This window comes from Triturus cristatus, chromosome 9 (assembly GCF_964204655.1).
Source record: "Triturus cristatus chromosome 9, aTriCri1.1, whole genome shotgun sequence".
Lineage (NCBI taxonomy): Eukaryota > Metazoa > Chordata > Amphibia > Caudata > Salamandridae > Triturus > Triturus cristatus.
Window position 1 is genome coordinate 101,101,152 of NC_140592.1, and position 25,211 is coordinate 101,126,362.

Sequence of the window (25,211 nt, forward strand, 5' to 3'; positions counted from 1 at the left end):
TATTACAGGCTGTTAAAACTGGCTTCATTCTCCTACATATACCCAAGGAAATCTTTGCCTTGCCCAGATTTTTACAAGGGACTGCAGTTCGGGATTGCACTGTTTCAATCTGCCACCGATCTCTGGAACTCACTTCCTATGAATCTGACTCAAATTTAAGACCACTCTCTTTCCAAAGCACTTTCAAACATTTAATATCGTACTTTTTCACTTAAAACTAATCAATGTCTGGTGCTGAAATTGCTCTTCTAGGGTGATATCTGCCATCCAGCATCAAGAGGTGACCTTTCAGTGACAGTAGGGTATTTTAAGTGACAACTTCTGTGCTCAAGAGAAGAGCCTTCTTCGTGAACTACACTGGCTCACTGTGTCAAACCGTATCAACACATGTCACATGTTCAGGGTCAAGTCTGGAAGTGCCCCTAAATATCTCTTGGACTTGGTCCAAGTTTACCAAGTGTCACGTCCTTTGAGATCCTCTCTGGAGGCTTGGTTAAATATCGCTGAGTGGGCTTAGAGCGGATTTGCTTGACGCCGACTATCGCCAAATTTGATCACCAAGATATCGCGTTATTTACAACGCATATCTCCACGATGATATTAAATCTGGCGATAGCAGCGAAATCCGCGAACATCGCTGGAAATCCAGCGCTACAACAGAAGCGGTTAGCGCGGATTTTAATGTCACTATTGATGTCCTGGGCCAGCTTGTTGATAGGGAGAAGTGCTGTTAGCCATGATTCCCGTGTTGTGTTTGAAGGAAATGCCTACTTTGTATCTCATTAGAGATGCAAAGCGAGGCGTCGGTAGAAAGGCTGCTAACATGCGCTAATGCATGTTAGCACTGCCTTGCAAGTATGGTGAAAACATTATCTCCGCTTTTTTGGCTTTTAAAGCCAAAAAAACGGAGATAAGGCCCTTGATTATATGCCCCTTGGTTTGTTGTCCAAAAAACCCGGTTGGCCCGTATGAAAGGCCGATCTTTCTCTTACTTAGGGCCACTATTGTGGAATTCCTTCCCAGCTTCCTTGAGAGATTTGACATCCTTTCTGGCATTCCGCAGGGGCTAAAAAAACTGGCTTTTGTAACTTAGTGCAGATAATCTTTTACTTTCTCCTGCTCCCGCCCTGCGTCGGGAAACCCCTTGTGGTAGCTGTGCGCATTATAAGTTTCTTAATATTCATAATATTAATAAGAAAGAGCCTAATATGAAAATATTACGCAAAGGCACGTGGCTGAAATCAGATCTGGCAGAGCGTCAGTAGCTCTCTAAAAATTATCATAGTGGCTGTAAAATTATGGAATTCAAATATAACACATGCTAATTCACCACTTATTAAACATAACTGGGATCGCAGCGCAATACAAGTACTGTATCTTGTACGGAACTTGTGAAAACAGTAGAATTTTCACCCCCGCAGCAGAATGCCCTGCAGATGTTTCTACACCTGGAAAAGTGACTGTTTCTGCTATTTTGGGAAATGTGGCATTTTCAAGAGGCGCAGGGTGAGGAATACGTGCAGAATTAACGCCTGCTATTAATACTCCCACCTTTCATGACTCATGCTGCTGAGTCATAGCACAAGGTGTTTTCCGGATGCTCATTTCCCAGTTGGTATTTCTGCCTCGTGTCATCTTTGCTTTGCGTCCTTTCATTCGTTTTAGTTTTTGTCTTTTATTAATTACTTGTCATAGATATACGTTGATAGAGACATCATATGCACCCCATTTTTGGTGCTAAATAGTCTTCATTATTTTGGTAGCACCTTTTCAAACCAAGCATTCACAAAGCAAGTAGATCTGGCCTTGGCAAGCTGGTGCGATGGTTACATTTAAATATATGTATATTAAAGCGTATGACACAAAAATAAATGAAGAAATGCCATCACCGAAACGCGGCAGTTTATTTTTGCAATAAATAGCTTTAATTTAAAAAAAGAAACAACTATCATATTCCCAAAAAACCTACGCTGTAATCCCTCCTATTCTAGTTTCAAAAAAGACCTCAAAACTCACCTCCTCAATTATTATTGGGGTTCCTAACCTCTGTCCTACTCCTGATTTCTTATCTATCACACTATATTTGTTCAGTAATTTATATACCCTAATTACTTAAATGTATAGCTCCTGCCCCTGTTTATTTATCTGGTTTTGTATAATGCTCATGTTGTGTGTACTTTGTAAATTTTTGTTGCACTACCTTTCATATACTTTTATACCCTATGTGCCTCATACTATCCTTATCTTGTAAAGCGCTCTGATACCTCTGGGTCTAGCCAGCGCTATATAAAACCTTCAAAATAAATAAATAAATAAAATAAACTTTTAATAGAAGTATGCGGGTTCTTAGGTGTGGAAACCCCTTTTGGTTTTAATAAAAATCACAGGAAAATATGATTCCTAATTAGCGCAAGGAGAAATTACTTTTGACTTAATTTACTGTAACCTGAAAACATAATGACAGAGACGGATGACTATAAAATAAAAACATGCATTTGCAATACAATAGGTGTTCGGCCCGATTCACAGAACTGATTTAAGACAAAATCCTAAACTTACTACCATTTTGGTATTCACAGAAGGCACTTACTCATTTTGGTATTCACAGAAGGCACTTACTCATTTTGGTATTCACAGAAGTTAGGAGTCCTAACTTTAGGACTCCTAAATGCCTTCTGTGAATACAGAAAGTCTTAAAATTAGGATTTTTCTCAGTTTAGTAGTAGTATAGTTAGGACTCCTAACATTAGGACTCCTAAATGCCTTCTGTGAATACCAAAAGTCTTAAAATTAGGATTTTTCTCAAATTAGTAGTAGTAAAGTTAGGACTCCTAACTTTAGGACTCCTAAATGCCTTCTGTGAATACCGAAAGCCTTAAAATAAGGATTTTTCTCAGTTTAGTAGTAGTATAGTTAGGACTCCTAACTTTAGGACTCCTAAACTGAGAAAAATCCTAATTTTAAGACTTTCGGTATTCACAGAAGGCATTTAGGAGTCCTAAAGTTAGGACTCCTAACTTCTGTGAATACCGAAGTGAGTAAGTGTCTTCTGTGAATACCAAAATGAGTAAGTGCCTTCTGTGAATACGAAAATGGTAGTAAGTTTAGGATTTTGTCTTAAGTTAGTTCTGTGAATCGGGCCCTTTGTGTTTGCGAGAGATTAAGCTATTGGCATTGTAAATGACAATGTCTTTCATTTATCTGTTTTGATAACTAACACATAAATAAAAGGCATTGGGGCATATTCACAAGGATCTATCGCCGATCTTACCCGCGATAGCAGCCGCCAACTATCGCTAATGAGATGCAGAGTAGGCGTTCCCGTGCCAAGAGCCACGACAACACCACTCCACAACATTCCCAACGACAAGCCAGAACTGCAATAAGAAAACAAAACAGGCGTTAAGGCGCGTTAGCAGCAGGAAAATAACACCTGCTCTGACCTGGTGCAAAGTCGGACCACAGCCTCCACCACAAATGGGAGCCCAGCCCAGAGCCACACCTGAAGAACAACAGATGCCATGGAGCAACTGGTCATGCGGCCCGGTCACCCAAGAGGGCCACAACACCCACCGCCACCACCCCAGGACCCCAACACCCACCCGGAACTCACCCCCGGACCACCACAGAGGCAGCGCAGACAAAGACAGTGGATCCCCAGGAAACGCACCAGCGTCACAGAACCAACACCTGACAATGTCATTGCCCACTACAGGCACAAAAGGACAACCATCGTATGCATCCTGACCAACATCGCTCAACAGGCCGACGGCACCAACACAGCGGACAACCAACATCCAACCCAACACAAAGCTGCTAGCTGTGCTGCACCTGTTGGCCCCTGGTACCCCCATAACAACACCTGCCAGAGTCGGAGGAATCTCACAGCCAGCTACATCCGAGTCCCTCACACCTGTCCTGGACATCACCATCAACCTGCTGCCCCAGTCCCTATACGTCCAACACAATGCGCAGGATGCACTGGAGACCAAGCAAGGACCATACGCCATAGCTGGATGCATGCACGTGTTGGGGGCAATCCACAGTACACATGTCCTACCTGTGCCGCCTGGTGACACAGCACACAATCACCGCAACAGAAAGCACATGTCTCAGATCAATGTGCAGGCAACATCCGAACACTGTAGAACCTCCACCAATGTTGCCTCCAAATACTCAGCCAGTGTGCATGATTCCTTCATCCTCAGTCCATGAGCAACCAGCGTTAACAGGATGGCACCAAGGGAAATGCACAGCCCCTTGTCAAGTTCCAAATGAACACCTCACTCACCTCAACTCCACATCCATGCAACTCACAATTTTGGCAATGCACACATCACAAAATCAAAACCAACATGCAAAACAACAAGCCCACCCACCAGACACGACAGAAAAACTCACAATGGTAACCTAGGCAAGCCGTGAATATGAGCCATCAATGGCATGGCACCTCAGCCACAAACTAGCCGAATGTGGGGAGAGGTGGCAACCAGGCATTTGTAAAGGATACAGGAGAACCATGATTTGAAAGTACAAAATGCCAAGAGTGGCGGAGATGTGCTGGACAGACCGTAATATGCAGAACACACCCATATTAATGGCAACATACACCTCTGGCACATGGAGTGTAGTGAATAGTGGACGCAACCATGTCACCCCAGCCAGTGGGGGAGTTCTCTGGAATGTTGCCTGTTACGTCCCCCCCCGTAAGCGTGAGCAGAGCGGGATGGCCCAGCGTACGCCAGGCCAGCGTAGGGGTGTAAATAAAAAGCACGTAGCACTGGGCGTGGTCCTCTTCCGGAAAGCCCAACGTTGCTGCCAGGGTGGCGCCTCTCACCACGCCACGAGGCCGATGCCGTCCTCGTGAGCGGAGTTGCCTGTGATCCTGTGTGCCTGCCGTACCTCCACCCGCTGGACCCCGAACCCATCAGGCCCACCCCTGCGCAGCCAGGCCACACTAATCACCTTCTGACACTGGGGTGTGTCAAGGAGGGCCCACCACGTGCATGCGCAAGCTCCAAGCCCGAGGCCCGTGACCTTGGCAGCCTCCACAGACCATCACGGCCTCCACGACACAGGCCCGCTTTACTCCTTTCTCATTGACGTACTCTACTGCTGCCTCGGCCTACACCGAGGTCAAGTAGGTCACACATTTGGAACTGAGTCTTGATTACACCATGGCAGTGAACATTATTCAAGGCAGAGTACATGTCACTATACTCCCTTCAATGTGGTGCCACCAAGTCTGTGCATAGCATTACAACCACATGTGTCTGTGGGCCTACGTGGACTACTGCCCTCGGCCTATGCTGCGCACGAGTAGGTCACAGAATTGGAACTGAACATCCATTATTCAAAGGCAAAAAACATATCATTGCACGCAAGGAGAGGCGTAAGAGGATGACGTGTTGCAGTCCGGAGGGAATAGGATCATCGTTACGGAGGTGATCGAACACTACCGACAACTGCCCTGGTGTCACTAACTCTGTGCATCGCGAGCCAATGACAGGTGGGTTTGGGCCACTGCTTACCGCTGCCTCCGGCCTACACTGCGGTTCAGCAGGTCACAGAGTCTTGATTTAGCGATGGTGGAGTTCATATCAGTGTACCGGCATCATCGCAGACTGCATCCCCTCTCAGCACCATTGCCACTAAGTCTATTCCCCGACATTCATGGACACTCTCTGGTCGTACATTGGTGGCATCTGAGACTATGGACTAGAGGCTAGTTTTCATCCTCATGTAGCTGATACCGAATTGGTGGTGAAAACGAGGCTGTTGCTTACCACTCCACCATTTGCTGCTTCCAGATAACATCAGACCTTCCGCATCATGCCCTTGAGGACACCTTCCTCTGTCCCCCGCAAGCCTCCGCCACATTCACTTTCAACATCGATGAGGACCCGCACACTGCATGTGGACCTACCTCAGTGCACCGCAACCCGTGGCAGGGTGCCTTGGCCGGCCGCTGTGCATCCAGGGCCACTAACTCTGTGATGGTCAGGTCCTGGAACCCTTCTTCTGAGATATTGGAGGGCCTCTGAGGCGATGGCCGTAGGGTCATCAATGACATGTGTCTGTGGCCCTGCGCTGTCCACTGCCTCCGGCCTCAACTGTGGTCCACCAGGGCTTAAATCGAGTCCTGACCGGCCCGGACGTTGCATCACCACAGGAGACACACGCCACCACTGCCAGGACCACATCCAACAGCCATCTGCTAGAAGAAACAGTGGTCCTGACAGACTTATGGAGTTGCTCACACCTGTCGTGGATCATCATCAGACTGATACCCTGCTGTGCACTCCATGTGCTACTGACTCAGTGCACCGCAAGCCATCGTCCGTTACTGACTGAGTTTTGTGCTGTGGAGCGGTTGCGCAGCAATGTCACCTCAAGCAGTGTGGGAGACCTGGGACGTTGATGAAGAAGATGATGCAGGTCTAACACACCCCACTGCATCTGCATCAGAAATATCTTGAAGGGACACAATCCGAGACTTTTTCTTCACATGGGCGCGCTCAGCTGTAGTGCCCCAACCTCAGGGCACTGCAACTCACGAACACTTTTGTTTGCATGTTGGGTGTCCTCTGGACTTTCTCCGGCTCCCTCCATGTTGCTTAGCAGATGGCTCTGTTATGCAGGTGTTTTCAGTTTCCGTTGCACTGGTGTCCACTGTTCAGGTGTTTGCCGGCACCAAGCACTCTGTGCGGGCTGGCTTACACTCACCCCACACACATCCAGCACAGGCATCACTGTACATGTGGCCCTGCCAATAAAGGGGCCGGGCACACGTGCCCGTAGCCAGTTCAACATAATATCTGTGTGTGTCCCTGTGGTCTTGTTGTATGCATGAGCGCCCTGGGCCCAATGACATTACATTGTGCTGTGTACAGCGGATGCAGACATGTCACTGCAGGCAGCGGGTTAGAGCTTGGACATGTAGCTTTGTCGTCACCCACTCAATTCATAAGGGGAGTGGCCTGGGCCGTCGTACGCAGAGCCAACGTGGGTGTGTGACTGCTATTTACGTGCTCTGGGCGTGGTTCTGTACTGTGAATGTGCTTCTGCATGTGTCTCTATGGCAGTGTGGGTCTTCTTTGTGGGGTGTAGGTGGTCCCTGAAGGGTAATAGACACCAACGTATGTGATCTAGTTCGCCTTCCATGGATTCGGACCCTACCAACACCTGTTAGGTCACCTCCTTTTGGCGTACTGCCACATGGCATTGGAGTGCCATTTGTGGGTGGCTGAAGTGTCGTGAGCCAGCTGTGCTTGCGGGTGCCTACTGCTGTGTGGTCTGTTGCAGGCTCTGTGTTCTCCTCTAAGAAGCCTGGCTGCCTGAGTCCTGGTGGTGGGTTGCATGGGATGTCCATGGTCTGTTGTAGGGCATCGGTATCGAAGGAGTGGTGGTCCTCTTCGGCATCACAGATGTGTTGTCTGTTGTGCTCTGCTGGAGGTGTTGTGTGCCCCTCTGCAATGTGAAGGGGAGATGCATGTTGACATTGTGTTGACATGTATGTTGGCGCATTGTTCTGGTTTACATGCATATGTACATTGTGACTGTTTGGGAGGTGCTGAATACTGCTGCGGGACAGTGTACATTTGGACTACATGACGGATGTGAGGTTGTACGCGTACATTTCCATTTCACAGTTTCCTGCTCTTTCAGATGTAGTAGGCATGTTTCTGTGCATTTGTGGAGCCAGTTGTGTCCTCTGTTATGCAGTGTTGGCTATGCGCATTGTACCACGTTGTCGTCAATGTGGGTGTGCTGTTCTTGCTATGTGTGTGTGTGCTGCAGTGTGCCAAGGGGATGAGGGAAATGATCCTGGGTAATTGTTGGTGTGCAGTGTGCTACACCTCGTTGTGCATGTGTGCCATTGTGCCCATCTCCCCCCGTCCCCCAGTCCCTGGTCATTACTCACCCTGTTGATGTTGTGTCAGGTCCTCTCGAGCTGTGTCCATACTCCCTACTCCTTGCACCGTCTCAGCAATGGTGACTGTTGCCTCGGTTTCCTCCAGCTCCTCCTGTGGCGCAGGACTGCCACCTCCTGTCTCTGTTGCAGCCTTCCTGTTGGCAGCGGGTTTGTGCCTGGTTTAGGTTGTCACATCATGCCAGCGCCTCTTGGCCTCCTCGATTGGCCTCCTCAGCACTCCGACTGCATTCCAAGTGGTCTACTTGTGGGTCAGTTGATGGTAGTGTTCTGTCACCTCTGTGATGCTGATCTGGTTTTGCTGCGGACCTCACCCCGTCTTCCTCTCCCTCTTCTACTCAGCCGTCCCCGTCCCCGTTGTTCCTTGCTGGTGGTCTGTGGGGGTTCTGGGATTTGCGTTGGCCTCTGCGCTCGGTCAGGGTGCATTCATGTTGCTACGTGCTTTGGCTTGTTTCTGGTGTGCTGTTTCTGAGGTTTTTATGGTGCATTTTCCCGCGAGATGCATTGGATTTGCAGGTCTGTGGCTGGTTTTCGCTACTTTTTGTAACTTGATTAGCCTCATCACATGATTTTTTTGCGTTCGTGTTTCTCTTTTTTGCGGCGTGGCGTTGATTTTAACGCTGACATTTGACGCGTTAACTGGTAACTATTGCATGCTACCGCCGCATTGTGAATACTTGGTTGGCAGGGCGTAATCTTCCAGTAATAGGCTGCGATGTTGAGTGTTGCGTTAAGCTACTATTGTGGTAGTTATCACACTTTCTTGTGAATATACTCCATTGTCTTTTACAATGCCAATAGCTCAAACTCTTGTAAATGCTAGACCTATTGCGGAGCGCTGAATGTCGCAGGAAAGCATGTCATGCCTGCAGTAGGACAAACTCATTAAAGAAAATAGTGCTTACAGACTAAATAAAACATACCATGCAACAACTGAAGAAAAAGGGCCGGTCCTAATGAGAAGTTACAAATGAAGACAAGGTATTACTAAGGAGGGACTAACAAGCCTATTAACACATCAGAAGCCAGCATTTACAAGGGACAATGACAAAAGCCAATGACAAATATGGGCGGAGAGTGGGCGGGGCTTCAAATCCATACTCGAATACAGCATGCCTCGCAGAGCAGCGCATGCGGTGCCCAGGCTCAACCTAACAAATGATAAAGTATGGAATTAAAAAAAACAAGGACACAGTAAAATATTGTTATGCCCAGCCCTATAAATTATGGGCAATTCATTTTAGGTGGCTGTACTCATTTGATCAGACAAAATGATGCAACAGTGTAACAGAGCCATTGACTGAACAGGGCTGACCCACTAGTTCATGATGTTTGCTGTGGTGGGTGGATGGAAGCAAAATGTGAAGGAAATTGAACAGGCCAATGGATGATGAAGTCTGACCTAGAGCCTCTCCTTTTATATGCTTATCTATGCATTGTTATTTATGTGAATTTTTTGTGTGAGGCTGGCGAGATAGCTAAATCTGTCTCCAGGCCTAAACTAATTTGTTCAAAATTAACTCCCAAAAGGGCTACACTGGGAACTAAAGCAGCCTTGGCCATATTTTTAACAACCGTACCCATAAAGTGCTAAGTTAAAAAGCCCAAACCAGATTACTGCAGTTTGTGGGAGTGGTTAGCTCAAAATAATCTAGAAAATTTTGCCAAACTGTGCATTGTATAGCAGAATTTTGTCAATAAATTGGTTAAAAAGAAAATATTTGCTGAAGGCCATACTGAAGATAAACTCATATAATATTACATCAATTTAGCGTTTGGTGAAATATTTAGAAAACGAATTTTATCCTAGCAAATAGCGTCTGAGAGTTGTGTAGGATAATCAAGTATTGAAATATTTTGCGTGTTTCTTTTCAGAATTTTTGTACAAATTTTTATTTCACATAATAAGGGCCTCTGAGATGGGTAGACTGTGTGATACTTACATCTCCATTTTTATATTTGCTTTTAAGTGACAAAAGTGGGGTATTTCGTGAAATATAACAAAGAGATTATTATTCTTATAATTAATATTATTATTAACAGTAGTAGTAATGCAAAGAAAAATCATAGATGTCCAAGTATCTTCCCTATATTCAGGGGCATGGCTTGGTCAATAAGATTGGGGGATTGTGAGCTTGACCTTGTTAAAACAGATTATATGAGAAGCATGTCATAACGGGATCTTTAAGGGCAGTGAAAAGAGAAAGGAGGGCGGATTTTTGGGGCACTTAAAACAACATTTTTCAAACTGATTAACATTTTTGTGGGTGTGTTTTTGACAGTATGGACATGTAAACATTTCAGGTGAAATCTGACAGACACTTCATCATAACCAGTTGAAAGCACTCGCACCCAACTATTCACAACAGAATATATTTTTTAGGGGAGTGTATCACCCCAAACATCCGCCCGAAGCTACGCCCCTGCCCACATTAAAAAGAAAAGGTTACTTTATCCCTTCCAACCACTATGATATTGTGTCTGAATATTCCTGATCTTTTAGCTCATTCCTCTAGGTCCCAAATTTAGGCTTACACTTCATTCCCAGTCACACTCAATAATACTCGAGGCAAATAAAATGAACTTATTTTCTTTTTTCAGAGTTTTATATAGCGCAATCTAGACCTGAAGATATCAAGTATCAGAGCGCTTTACATGACCACCAGTTTAATTATAGATGGATCTATTCATTTTTGTTAGGCACAGGGAGATTAAGTGATTTGCCCAGAATCACAGGATGTTGAGCGTCGTTGCCAGACTCGAACCCGGTTCCCCAGCTTCGAGGTCGACCACTAAATCCTCTCCCCAAATATCCCATCTACAAAGAATTTGCCTGGCCAATATAATGATCATCCTTGGTGTAAGGTGCACACTAAGGCAAGCATTCAAATTTACGCTACCTCCTATTTCACTTCACCAACCGCAAATAGACAAGCAACCTCAAAATAACTGCGTGTACGTATCGCATTTCTACATCTGCAACAATTAGGATTCTGCTTCTCTTGTTTTAAGCCCTAGCATAGCTAGTGGAGCAGGGAATATAATAATCAGTGGCCAAATTGAATTCCCAAAAGGGCCCAACTGGGAACTAAAGATGTCCTGGCTATGTTTGTAACCATAATGCCCATAATCTGCCAGCAGTAAACAAGGCCAACCAGATAAGTGCTGTTTGTGGGAGTGATCAGCCCCAAATAATCTTGAAAAATGTGGCCAAATGGTGCCTTCTATAGCAAAATTCTGCCAATAAATTGGTTAAAAGGGAAGTAAGTGTTGAAGGTGTACTGAAGTAGAATTCATATACTATGATAGTATTTTGATGTTTGTCACACTTATTAGAAACCCAATTTTTCCTATGTTGGATATTGGGTTACTGATTGAGGGGTATGAAACACTACTAAAGCAGCAACCACAATTCATGTCAGGTTGAAACACAAGCAAACCTCAAATTAACCCGTACTTAATCTTCTGGTAGCTTGGCACAAAAGCAGTCAAGAGTAATTTAGAGACAATGTGTAAAATATTTATGTAGCACTTCAAACAGTAATGAAGTAAAAACATAACACGAGGAAAATCCCTCTACAATTTAAAAAATAAAATAAAATATACTAAATTATTTGAGATCAAAACTACAAAAATCCTTTTATTTCAACCGGAGATATGTAATTTTAAATACTTGAGTGAAAACAGTGCTTAGAAGCACAAAGCGCCAGGTATGGTTATCTGCTGGAACCAGACCGGGATAAAGTCACAAGTTTGGGTCGACTGCAATGAAGCATGGGCTGGATATAGGTACCAAATAGGTCTGTTGATCAAAGTACCTTAAATTCGGGTTGCAGAGCAATGTGATGTCTTGAATAGAGGATGAGTCGCCCGGCGGTGGTTCAGATGAAATGAGGGGTTGCGATGTGAGGTCCTGTTCCTAGATGCATCTGCCAGCAGTAGCTTTTAAGGAGCTGTGGGGATGCGATGTGAGGTCTTGTGTTGAGATGCATCACACAGTGGCGGTTCTCAGGAGCTGATTGGCTGAGATGCGAGGTCCTTGTCGAAACGTGTCGCACAACAGCGGTTCTGAGGAGCTGCAGGGCGATGCATCGGACTGTGTCAGTTCTGCGAGGACCACAGATGGGCACCTTCAGGCCCACTTCCAAGTGTCCAGGACAGGGGTTGCAACACCTGGGGGAAAGACTCACAGAAGGCAAAGTCCAGGTGTTGTGTTCAAGGTGGATGGAGACTTTTCTGTACCTGAGGAGTAGCAGGGCATTAGCGCATCAGTCCTTCTTGCAGTGCAGCACAGTCTTTCTGAGTCTTCTAGAGGTTTACTAAAGAGTTGGGTTGCTGACAAATGCAGTTTTCTAGTGGTCATGGGATCCAATTAGTGAGGCAGGTTCATCCCTTTGAGGCCTGCATTAAACATTTTTCAGAATAAGGAAGGATATTTACCACGTGTGGCAGGGTCGGACTAAGACAGGCAATACAAACATGTCCCTTATTCGTGACTTAGATAGCTAAAATAGTGGCCCATGATTGCAAGTAGAGGAGTTTAGAACATGTAAAGATACGCAATATACGTGTTTTGCAAGTATTAAAGACTGCATGGATTCCAGCTTGCTGAAGGCAATGTTTGTTTTAATCTCAGGGAAATTAACAGTAAAACTGGCCCAGTGGACCATAAACCAGGCCCACAAACAGCCAAAAATAGCACACACACTGGTTTGTCCGATCAGCCCATCGGGCACAGCCTGATGGTCCAATTAGCCAGTCCGAACCATACATGTGGTAAATACCTCCTTTTCTTAGTTTTCCAAATACATTTTTGCATATCATGCCTAATTGGTTTTCATAAGACACCAAAACTGCATATTGTACCTTTTTCTGGCATTTTCCCACTGCTGAAATTTATCAGAGGAAAACTGCGTCTGTATGACGTTTATCACACAGCTCATCATTCTTATCTCTGTGCAAACGTGTGTTTACAGAGGGATCAGAATTTAGCCATAACCTCAAGTATCTTTCCTATAATATCAAAAAGAGTTGGCATTATCTCAACCAGTGTCACATTCTTTCAGAAGATGCCTGATCTTTCAGATCATGAATCTAGGTCCCTAATTTATATGTGCAGCTGCGTTCCCAGAGACAAGCAATATTTCTCGTAGCAAATTAACGACCTCAGTCATCCACAAAGATCTTGTCCAGCCAATAAAATGACCATCCTTGGTGTAAGGTGCATGCATAGACAAGTATTTAAATTCACGCTAACCCCTATTTCACTCCAACCATCTGCAAATAGACATATAACTCCAAAACAACTGTTTGTATATACTGGCTTTCTACATCCACAAGAATTGGGGTTCTCTTTGGCTGTTTTTTCACCTCATTCAAATTGTGTTTCACCATTTAATAATCTCTAGCACAGTTTGGGCAACACAGGCTATGGTCCCAGCACAAATGGGCCACCAGTTGAGCAACTCTGGGTTTTGTTTCAGGTGTCCAGCTGGGTATTCTGAACTTTGAATCATAAATTGCACTGGGGAAGTATGGAACAATCCACACATTTTAAGACAGAGCTCTTATTAAAAGCATCTGTAATGTTTTGCATAATGATGACAAGTTCAGAAATACCCTGTCGATTCTGGCGACTCTATTAAAGAAATCCGACATTAAAATGTGTACATGCCCTGCTTGTTACTAGACAGCCATGGGTCACTTTGTTCAGCACAACTTTCCAAAAATGAACAATTTCTTTAGATAAAACACCGAGGACCTGTTTTGCCAGAGGGGCAAAGTGAACCAGCTGGAGATGGGGCAATTATCCAAAACCCAAAAGTGCCCATTCTTTTGGTTCAAGGCAGACATGCCATTGTAGTGATGAGCAAGTAATTTTAATTGCCTCCATGTCATTTGGAAGAAAATCCAAAGCAACACTTCAATTTAAAAGCCACTCGAAAGGGAAAGCAATGTTTGGGGAACCTATAAAAACCCCACGTCCAGTGCCATCAGAACACAGGAGGAATATTGCCCTCGCTCATCTTGAAGAAGTCCTATAATCATCCGAGTGTAATCCACAATCATCCTTGTTGGACTTGGCCCTTCTGGCAAGTTCCCCCCTAGAACTTTTTGCAGTATCCTAGCCTTTTTCCTGTGTTGTACTAGTGGTTTTAGGCCTCTAGGCGCTTTCACACTGTGTCCCAGTGGAAAGCGCGTGCGCTCTGTGTATGGTTTGGTGAGACTGACCTGCCCTCCCATAGGAATGCATGGGGGAATGTATGTGTCCCTGGTAGTTCCTGATGCGTGGGGAGTGCAGGTGCGAGTTTGGTATGTACGGACTTGTGTGATGAAATGCTGCGCGATGATGTGTGCAGCATCCATGTAGCTAGTGTAGAAGTGCCACTTCTAGACGCTGGCATAAATGTGCAGTGACTGCCTGGCGTGTGATTGGCTGGTGAGCCTGGCTCCAGGAGTCAGAATGGGTCTGCCCCAGTGGTGGGTGGAGAGCTCTGCAGGTTGATGAGTGGGAGGAGTGCACCTAGGACCTGAATAGGGCTGGGCTTTCCCCACACAATGCTGGCTCCGCCCCCTGTGGTGCGACTGATGACCCTGGCCTGCCCTGTGAATAGGGACAGGGGCTGAGCAAAACAAAGTGCTCAAGAACCAGTTGCATCTGGTTCGCCCCTCCCCTGCACCTTGAAACAAAGGTGATTTGGTGTATAAAAGAGGGGCTGTGACCCCATGAAAATGTTCTTGTTCTGACTTGAATCTGCCAGGGGCGTGCTGCTGCTGGGGCCCAGGGGAAGGCTTGCCTCCCTGGGCCCTGCCCAGCCCCTGGATCCCTGATGGACTTCAGGGACTTTGTCTCTAGCGCCTGGTTCTCCTTTGGATCCTGACAGAGGGGGGCTTGCTGCTGCTGGTGGGGCCCAGGAGGGACCGCCATGGGGTCTACCTCCCTGCTGGAGGGCCCTGTGTGCTGGCCCCTGGGCCCTGCCTTGCCCCCTGGATGCCTTCAAGACCTTTTGGACCTTTGTGCTGGTCCTCAACATAGCGCCTGGAGAGCGCTTTATTCTAATTTCCCCCAGAGAGAGGAGCTGGGGCTGTGCAGCGTCGCGCTGCTGCGAGCGAGAGAGAGGGAATCCCCAGACTAAGGATTCCCCCATGATGCCGGCCTTGCGGGAGCCCACCCCGCTTATTTGCTTGCTTTGGGTGCACAGGTGCCCACCCTGCGTCTTCGTTTATATTTGCCAGGAAGAGCGTGCACGCTCTGCAGCGCTCAGCTGCCGTCCTTGCCCCCAGAGGGAATCCCCAGCGTAGGGATTCCCCCGTAATGGCTGTTCCGTGTGGGAGCCTACCCCGCCGCCTGTCGGCTTATGGTAATTACGCGCGGGTGCCCACCCCGCCTTGTGGCCTTAATTTATGTCTTTGCGGGTGCCCACCCCGCTAAATATGCCGCCAACTGCTTTACCTCGTGAAAAGTCACCGCCGCGACCCGCAAAACCAGAAGTCAGGCAGGCCCGCCCGTGACGTGGGCGGGGCCTGCAACCAAGCCAGAAGAGGCCGGCGTGAGTTCATGGTGCGGCCGGGCTCCCATGCTAGAGGGAGAGCCCCGCGTCGCACAGACAGCAAAGAGGAGTTTCCCCCGATATGGAGAACGGGAGCCCACCCCGCCTCCCAGAAGCTGAGGGAAGTGCTGCCGCCGCCTCCCGAAGAGAAGTCCTGCCCGAAGCCCGGTGAGTGAAGCAGGGCTGGGGCGGGACTCCGCTGGTGTTGGGTGTGCTGGTCGAGGCATGGAGTCGCAGTCCGTGTGCTGAGCAGCCCCCGCCTGATAGGGGGCTGCTCCAACATTGCTGGGCCAACTAGTTTCTGGATATCTGAGTGCCGGTGAAGGCACGGGGTGTAGAGTTCTGGGGCGGCCCCGTCTGATAGCGGGCCACTCCAAAGGGGGCATAATTGTTTTTAGAGCCCAGAGAGGCTCCAACGAAGCGAGCATGATTATTCCAGAGCCCAGAGAGGCTCCAACTTGGGGACATGGTGTGTGTCGAGCCTAGGTGGCTCCAACATGGTGGATATTGTTTTCCGGGGCGAGTGAGAGCCCATGCCTCCTACTTGCCTTCCACAGCTGCGCAGCACTTAGTGCCAGCTGCAGCGTTTAGGCCCTTTTCTTGTCCCCAGCTGCCCAGCAAGTAGTGGGCAGCTGCTACGTTTAGGTTCTGGCGCAACCTGGACTCTAATGTGATTTTGGTGCTAGGAAATGTACTGTGTAGTATGTTTTGCGCACCCTGTGTTCATGCTTATGGTGTTAGGAAATGTACTCTGTATAGTATGTTTTGCGCACCCTGTGACTTATACCTCTAAATGTGGTTATTTCTGCCTAGGAGGTTGTTCTACCTGTTTAGGGTGATGTTAGGGAGATGGTACTTCCCTGTGCGATATACGCCCCTAGTATAGTTATACTTAGGCGGTTAGGTCTAATGCGTTAGACTAATGAGAAATTGCATAATGTGATTTATGCCCATGTGATGTATGCAGAATAGGTTGTATACCTGATGCTAGTGTGATGACGCTGAGGTCATTATTGCGCCAGTAGTTACTGGTTGTGCTCTACAGTAATTTTATATCCTATGTTCTAAGTGCTATGTTCTAAAAGTGCTAATTCCTGACAGTGGTCCCTGTGGCCCTGTCCCTTGTACATATAATCCCTTGTAAAATTCTGCCCCGTGCCAGTTGGCACAGTGTAAATTGTGTGAATATTATCTAATGTGTTTTGGTATAATACAAAGGCTATTTTTATATATAACCTTGTGTGGAGTTTCCTTTGTGGTGGGCCTTGGGTGTTGTTGCTGGGTGCGCGCGCAACGCTTTACACATTGCCTCCGGGATAAGCCTGACTGCTCGTGCCAAGCTACCAAGGGGGTGAGAAGGGGTTATCTTTGGCGTGTAACTCCCCAGCCCTGACTAGAGTGGTGGTTTCTGCCTGGCTTTGGCGCAAGCCCTAGCCAACCAGAAATCCCATTTCTAACAATCCTGAAGTTTTTGTAAAATCATCCTGGAGTATTCCACATTAATCCCGAAGTTGTCATAGATCCATTCTTGCGTAATATGCACTTATCTTGAAGTTGTGATACTATGTCTGCAGCCTAATGCACACTTAAAGTTAAATTATCATGGAATCACCATGAAGTGATCCTGACGTTGTCATTAGATCATGTTGCAGTAATCAACACTCATCCTGAAGTTGTCCTAAAATAATCCCACAGTATTTCATCCTCATCCTGAGGTTGTAAACTGGTATTCCTAGAGTAATAAATAATTATCAAGCATTTTCATTGAAAGTCATCAGAACACCATTCTTCAAATATTTCACCCTATACACATACTTCAGGATGGTATGGGAGGACTTCCCCGGATCATTACAGGAACAGCCCAGAGAACGTTTCCAGGAACATCTTTTTTGACTAAGGTAAGTGTCTTCAGTGTAAGTTTTATGAAATTGCGAGACCAGGTTTTTCCCAGACTTGTTGTGAAAGACAGACGAAAGTGATGAGCTTCCATTTACTTTAAAATTCTTTTCTAATTTTACTAAAGGCTGGCAGAGCTTTATATTGTCACCTCACTCAGGGTGCAGGTGCAACGGATGACATTATTATTAGAGCAGACATTTTGTTAGTTTTGCATTATTATACTCTTACACTTCTGCTAGGGCTTGGTAATATTTAATAAACATTTGCTATCTTTAAGAACTTGGCAGACTGTGGCAGAATTGCGTTTTAAATCTAATTTGGCCAATACCCTACATTTGACACATAGTATAAGATAACTGCTGCTTGGAGGTCAGTATTAGAGGCGGTAATAGCCCTAGAAGCTATAAACTACTCTGGGCTGCCAGTCTGGAAATTAATGAAGGCTTCTTTCGCTCATAAAATGGCTTCCAAGATGAATCGCCCTTGTACGGAATGATGAACATCTGACGCAATAAAATGGCGGCCCTGCTGTCTACTGTGCATGTCTGTTATGCTTCCGCTCCCAGGAGACAATGAAACATGACGCACTACACTTTACACGTTAAGGCCATGAATTGTAAGTCCCTGCTGGAATAGTGACCTAATTTCGCCCAAGCTGGCATAAATCTCTGTCTTTTATCTTATTAGAAATCTTTGCTCCTTTCTTACCACCACCCCCTCTGATTAACAGTACACTGGCATGATCCATCTTAGCTGCGCTAGATTAAAAGATAAAACAGCCACAAGAAAGAGTGGCAAGCAAAGGCTGATTTAATGAATTTATATATAAAGTGACCCACCCCACCTCCTTACATGTAACTCCTATGTATCAAACACTTTGTCTTTGGTATTCCACAAATAGCGCTTCTTCACCGCTTAAACCCTCTCCCTTCTTATTTCAACATAGATACCACCAAGTTGCAATAACGCGTCACTCTACTATTATTAAGACTGAGTCACAATATGGGTATGTTACTCTGTTCTAATTTATCTTGTTTTGTTCACTGCTCTTGGGATTAGGCCTGCCCTATGTAAATATCAAGAACAATACATAGATAAAACTGTTGTATGTGCGAGTACTTTTTGCTTATTCACGAAATCAGAGTGTAAGGTACTACTAAAAAAAAGTAGTAAGTCCACCACTACACATGGCCAACCATTGGTGCTGCTATAACCTCTCATAGAACTTATTGGGTTATTTGAATGACTTAAAATAGTTAACAATATAAATAATATAATTCAGCAACCCATAAGTAGTAAACCTACTCAAAAATAATTATATACATATACTGGCGGTTGTTTTAGTTAGAGCTTGTTTCCAGAAAAGCATTTTTTGACTTGCCTATATCTTTGGTGCCGGTTAGCGAATCTTCACAAAATGTTCCCTAAAAAGTGTACCCGTGATTTTTGTTGTGCATGGAAAGATTTGGGGCAATCTTTTGAGCGGGGCCTAAGAAAAAAGAGGAGTCAAAAAACTGTTTTTTCAATGTTCATTTCCAAAGAGATTTTTAGACACGACTGCAGCCAGAACCGCTGGGCCGAATTACACCAAATTTGGAGAAAGGTAGCTTTTGGTCCAGAAAGAACTATTTTTGTATAAATTGATTAAATTGGTTCAGTAGTTTTGGAGATATAAGCAAAAATGCTATAATAGGGACGTGGATCCTCCGAGGATCAGACAATTCCTGTGCTGAAATCGGATTGGCTGCCAACACTTCAACCAGGAAGTGTTGGTAGCCATTTTGGGTCTCGGCTTCAGCCAAGTCCACAAATAAAACTTTTAAAAGAAAAAAAAGGCATGGTAGGAATACCCTGACCCCCTATCTTTAGTCATGCCTTCTCCCTGTGACCCTGACAGGGTCAAAAATCGACAGGGCTGTGAATGTGCGGAAAAATAATTAGAAAAACGTAGCGTGGTCTCTCGCACTTGTTTAAATCATATTTCCTGGGTGGGGGTATGCAGGAATTTTTACTTAAAGGAGGGGATGCACCGGGCCCCTTCCTTGGACTTAATTATGCTCTGGGGATCCCAAGGATTAATTTTAATAATGTGAGGGCTACACTCGCACCTCCCCGAGCCTGTGGACCACCACCTCCCTGGGGCTATTAATACATTTACTGGGGGGTCTGCGTGGACCCCTGAGCCCTGGGCCCACCACCTTCCCGGGGCTAAATACAAAGAAATGGGGGGGGCCTCACGTATCCCTCTGAGCCCCGGGGACCACCAACCTCCCCCGGCTTAGAAATAAATTTACTAAAGGGGGATCTCTGGGGATTTGGCCCCCGTCCCTGGCTGTTCTCATGGACCATCACCACCCTGGGGCGGTCCGGGAAACAGAAGGAGGGTGGCACCAAGAGGCAAAAATAAAGGGGAGAAACGAGCAGAATGAGGCAAAATAAAGGTCAGCAATGAGCAGAAAAGGCAACATCCAGGTGGGAATTGAGTTGAAAGAGGTCAAATAAAGGTCAGGTAAAATAAATGTCAGGAGCGAGTAGAAAGAGATAAAATACGGTCAGAAACTAGCAGAAAGAGCCAGAATAAAGATCAGAAATGGGCAGAAAGAGGCAAAATTAAGGTCAGAAAGGAGCAGAAAGAGGTAGAATAAAGTTCAGAAACAAGCAGAAAGAGGCATAATAAAGGTCAGTAGCCAGAAGAAAGAGGCAAAATAATGGGCAGAAGGAGCACAAAGAGGCAAAATAGATGTCAGAAACAAACAGCAAGAGGCAGAATAAAGGTCAGGAGCGAGCAGAAAGAGGCAAAGAAGAGAGCAAAAGCGAGGATAGAAGAGGCAGACGATTGAGCAGAAAATGAGTGGAGGAGGCACAAAATCGAAGGCAGCAGAGGGTAGCGGATTGTAGACAAGCCAGACAGGAGGACCATCACAGGGGGAGCTGGCACGAGGACCTGCTTCCTTTTGCACCCTACTTTGTTTACTGTGCACTGACTGACAGACCCACTCATACACTCATGCACCCACTCATAGAAGCATTCACACACTCATGTATCCACTCATAGAACCACTCAGAGACTCATGCACCCACTCACAGATCCATTCAATTACTATTTCACCCACTCACAGAACCATTTAGACACTCATGTTCACATCCACAGACCCACTCAGAGACTCATGCACCCATTCACAGAACCACTCAGAGACTGACACAACCACGCACAGGCCCACTTAGACACTCATGCACCCACTCACTCACCCATTCAGAGACTCATGCTTCCACTCACAGACCTTCAAAGACACTCATGGACCCACTCATAGACCCACTTAGACACTCACGCATCCAGTCACAAACCCACTCAGAGACTCATGCACTCACTCACAGACCCACTTAGGGATTCATGCACTCACACACAGACCCACTCAGAGACTCATGTACTCACTCACAGACCCACTCACGCACCCTCTCACAGACCGACTCAGACATTCATGCATCCACTGACAGACATACTCAGACAGTCACATCCACTGACAGATCCACTCAGATACTCTAACACCCAGTCACAGACTTACTGAGACACTCATGCACTCACTTACATACTCACTGTCAAAGGCTAGTGGTTACATTTAGGAAATAAAATTCAAAAAACCTTAGTGGGACATTAAAGTTAGGAAACAACGTTTGCACACATGTCACCTCAGGCTCTGCCCCCTCCCTTCACCACTGTGCAAAAGCACTTCGTGGCACGTTTTAAATTGGGGGATTAAGTCCCCTTGACTCCTGAAAGTCCCTGGGTCCAACTAGCCCACCATGTACCTCCAGTAAGCACCACAGAGCTGCGTTGCAGAGAGGTGGTCCGAGGCCATGCCCCATTTTACACCTCTCTAGGTGGTGGGCCCCGGGGCTCGAGGGTCCATAAAGGACCCCCAAATGTGCATGTTTAGTGACCCAGGGAGGTGGCGGTCACCGGGGCGTGTGGGGGGGGGCTCGAGCCCCACCACACAGGTTTTTTTTTTTTTAAAACAAGCCTGGGGGACGGTCCCCGGGGCTTGGGGGGCCTTGGAGGCCCCCACCCATTTAAAAAACAAACCCCCGTGGTTTGGCCGTCCCTGGGGCTGCCAGGGGGGCTGTGTGCCCCCCCGCAAATATTTTTAGAAAGCCCAAGGGAGTGGTGGTCCCTGGGGCTGCGGGGGTCCCCCTGGGCCCCCGCAAATATTTTCTGAACATGCCCCCGGGAGTTGGCCCACCCGGGGGCAAATTAATAACGAAGCACGGGAGTCCGCGCTTCATTTTTTTTATTTTCGCGGCCGGATCCTCCACGCATCCCGCGGTTTTAAAAACAAAATGCTTTTTTTGGCCCTGGGGGTCCTTTTGGGACCCTCTAAGCAGGCCTAGGCGGTCAGGGTGTTTCTACCCTGCCCCCTTTTCTTGTTTTGCGCCTTAGTTTTACTGATTTCTTGTGCCTCGGTAGATGGCTGCCAACACTTCCTGGTTTGAAGTGTTGACAGCCAATTAGAATGCAGCTCGTGATTGGGGGGGTGCGCCTCTAAATATCGAAACTTTTATTTTAGATTTTCTCAGCAACTACTGAACGGATTTACACAATTTTTGAAAAGGTCGCTTTCTGAGCCAAGCAGTACCTTTTTGCCAAATTTGGGGTAAATCCGTTCAGTAGTTTAGGCTGTATCCTTGCATACAGTTTCCTGTGGGAAATTGATTTTTTCACTCTTATTTTTTTAATTTCTCAGCAACTACTGAACGGATTCACACCATTTTAAAAAAAAGGTCTCTTTCTGAACCAAGGGCTACCTTTTTGCAAAATTTGGTGTAATTCCGTTCAGCAGTTCGGGCTGTAGTCGTGTCTAAAGTTTCCTATGGAAAATAACATGGAGAAAACGTGTTTTGGGATCCCCCTTTTTTCTCAGCCCCCGCTTGGCGAATCACCCCAAAACTTACAGGATAGGAGCTGACCGGAGCGAGTCCAACGTTTTGAAAATTTTGCAAAGATTCGTCAACCGGCGCCAAAGTTATAGGGAAAAGATAAAACGCTTTGTGATTAGAAACAAGGTCCTAACTATAACTACCTACTGGCGACTGCCAGTAGGTAATAAATATATATATATATATATATATAAATATATAAATATATAAATATATATATATATATATATATATATACATACATACATATATATATATATATATATACATACATACATATATTATCTACTGGCGGTCGCCAGTAGATAGTTGTAGTTAGGACCTATTTTCCATAGGAAATCCGCAACATTCTATTCCCAATAAGTCTGGCGACGGTTGATGAATCCTCGCGAAATTTTCCAAACTTTTGGCCAGCTCCGCTCCGCTCCTACCCTGAAAGTTTCGTGGTGATTCGTCAAGCGGGGGCTGAGCAAAAAGCGGGGTCCCAAAACGCGTTTTCCCCATGCAATTTCCCATAGGATCTGTTGTCGCAGCTACAGCCCGAACCGCTGAACGGAATGACACCAAATTTGGCAAAGAGGTAGTCGTCAGTTCAGACTCGTGCCTTTTGCATATATGGTGTGAATCCGTTCAGTAGTTCCTGAGAAAATTAGATTTAATAGTACATAAATATCTATGGCCGCGGAGGATCCGCGGACCGTACACGTACCGTACGCGCACCCTCCCCGAACCAAGCACGCACCCTCCTGATCGCGCGCTGAATGCTAATTGGCTGTCGAGTGTCTCTCTACATTCGAAACCAGGAACTGTTGGCGGCCATTTTCTGCCTCGGTAGAAGCGAGGCTGAAGAAGCAAGGGGAAAAACTGTGTAAAACATATAAAGGGGTCAGAGTGGAAATACTCTGACCCTCTAGAGGTGCTTAGGGGGTCCCAGAAGGACCTCCTGGGGCCCCCCTTTTTTTAAAAAAAAAACGGCGAAATGCACGCACGGTGCGCGCATCCTATCGCGTTGGATCCATGGATTCTCTCGCGGTGGGTTTGCGGATCCAAGGGAAAAAAAATGAAATTGTTGGGAGATAAAGATTAAGCTTAACTGTTTTGTTCTTGAGTGGCTCTAAAAAGAGTCGTTGTGTTCATTCTGAGTTTTTGGTACTTATAAGTAAGTACCTATACAGAGTCTAAAGTTGTTGAGGAAGACTCTGTTTCCTTCATCAGTAAAGTGTACTCCATCTCTCCTATACATCTCTTGCATATGAAAGCGCAGATTGTTATTGTAAATGGACCCCATTCTGTAGTCTCGGAGAAAAGCAGAAACAGATTTATTCACATGTTTCCTAGCTTTCTCAATCTGTGGACAAAAATGATCGGACCAGTTCCATTTCTGCCTTTGGCATATGTTAGAATACACAAAGGCAGTTTTAGGGAAAAGTGAAATCAGTTCTGCAAAGGTGTCCTTCATAAGCATTTCCAGACCTACCCCAGTCAAAGTGCCTAGGTCATTGCCACCACAGTGCACTATTATGAGGTCTGCAGTATGGTTCAAGGGTGCCTGTGTCACCACATTATTTATTTATTTTGAAAGTCTTATATAGCGCGAACAAGATCCTTGTGGATATCAGAGCGCTTTACATAACAACAGCTGTATGTTGAAACAAACAATAGTATGCAGGTAACAGTCATATAAAAAACAACATTTGGAGCAAGAAATCGTAGGAGGATTAGTCAAGTAGTGCATTTTAAACAGGCTCCCAAGAGCTCGGGGCATGGGTGGCAAGTGTTCATGTAAATTTTGCCATGAGCAAAGCTTTAACTTCTTTTTTGAACGATGCGGAAGAGTCATTCAGTCTGGTTTCAGGGGGAAGAGAGTTCCATATTTTGGGCGCCATCCCTGAGAAGGATCGTTTATAGGTTTTCTTGTTGTTGAACCTTTGTGGTTTCAGTAGAAGTTTACCAGCATTTCTAGAGGACCTTAGACCACCAGAGATAGTCAGTTTATTCGCGAAATAGCTGGGAGTGTTGTGATGTAGGGCTTTATGAGTCATGCACGCAATTTTTAGATGGATTCTAGCTTCAAATGGTAGCCAGTTCAGGGCTTTAAGGTCAGGGGAAATGTGAGCACTTCTTTTCGAGCCAGTGATGAGTCTAGCTGCCGTGTTGATAGTTGCTCGTAGAGGGGCTGTAGCAGCTTTTGGGAGGCCACATAAGGAGACACTTCCCTACTCGACTTGAGGGATAACTAGAGCTTGAACTGCCAATTTGAAGTCCTCAAAAGGCAGGAAGGGTTTCAGCTTCCTCAGTGTATTTATCTGGAAATTAGCTCCCTTTGTAGCGTTACTGATGTGTTTTTGCATCAAAAGGTTGCTGTCGAAGGTAATTCCCAAGGATTTTGCTGAATCCACGATGGTTAGTTGAACGTTGAAGGCGGTAAGCTGTTTGATCAGGACGTGCATTAAAGGGACTTTGACCGGTGGAGCTATGAGGAGGAATTCTGTTTTTAATGCGTTCAGTTTGAGATGGTTTTCTGAAAGCCAAGACTGGGTGGTCCTGAGTGTGGAGTTGAGCATATTAATGTCTTCTAGGGAGTTGATCTTGAGATATAGTTGTGTGTCGTCCGCGTACATATGGAATTGTACATTAGATGCCTGCAGAATTTCGGTGAGAGGTTCCATGAACAAGTTGAATAAGGTCGGCGAGAGTGAGGACCCTTGCGGAACCCCAAGTGTTACAGGTGAGGAATTGGAGAGCGTGTTGTTGACCTTGAATTTTTGTGTGCGGTTATGGAGGAAAGAGGTAAACCAGTTTAACACTGTGCCTGACAGACCCATCCTATGCTCCAGGAGATCACTTAGTTTCTGGTGTTTGACCGTATCAAAGGCTGAGGAAAGGTCTAGCAGGAT